The 685-nt window shown below is 40.1% G+C and overlaps 1 non-coding gene across 1 annotated transcript; it reads right to left on the bottom strand.

Moving 5' to 3' along the window:
* Window positions 1-257: 257 nt before the first annotated feature.
* On the bottom strand, window positions 258-360 carry LOC115031985. The gene has a single exon (XR_003837638.1). It is a non-coding gene; the product is annotated as a U6 spliceosomal RNA (small nuclear RNA).
* Window positions 361-685: the final 325 nt, after the last annotated feature.

The raw sequence follows: 685 nt of genomic DNA, 5'->3' as shown, positions 1-685 counted from the left end.
AAGAGGTCACATGTAGTTCATGCTAGTCTCAAACACACCACATTGCAGAGAATAATCTTGACCCACTTTTCTTCCTGCTTCCACCTCCTCAGAATTGAGATGTCAGGCTTATACCACCCCATCTATCTTATGCAATGCCAGGATGGAACTCATTATTTACATGCTAGATAAATATGCTACCAATGAACTATTCCTTCACCTCTTCGTGTGTGTGTGTGTGTGTGTGTGTGTGTGTGTGTGTGTGTGTGTGTGTGTGTTTGTATGTGTGTGCATGCTTTACATTTGGGGTCATTCTTGCACAGGGGCTAGGCTAATCTTCACTGTGTCCCTTCAATATTAATAAATGTGCTGCCTAAGCAAGTATCTCTTTTGTTATGTTATTTGATTTATGCTGCCCAGAATTGTCTTAAATTCCTCAATCCTCACACCTTACAACCTACTGATCAGATAGGCCTATAGACAAAGTTCCATATATCCAGCTTTTAAAAATGTTTGGAGTCTGTTGTATGCCACACATGAGGGATGTAGTATTAGATAGACACAGTCCTTTGTCACATTGAGAGGCTGGAGACAATAAAATGGAAAAGGAATGCTAAAATAATGACATGGGGAAAGTTGGTGTGTTACAGCCCCTCATTGGAGAGATTTAAGAGTGATAATAGATCACATTTTGGAACAGAGCAAG

Source organism: Mus caroli, chromosome 9, assembly GCF_900094665.2.
Source record: "Mus caroli chromosome 9, CAROLI_EIJ_v1.1, whole genome shotgun sequence".
Classification (NCBI taxonomy): domain Eukaryota; kingdom Metazoa; phylum Chordata; class Mammalia; order Rodentia; family Muridae; genus Mus; species Mus caroli.
This window is presented reverse-complemented; position numbering and strand designations above follow the sequence as displayed.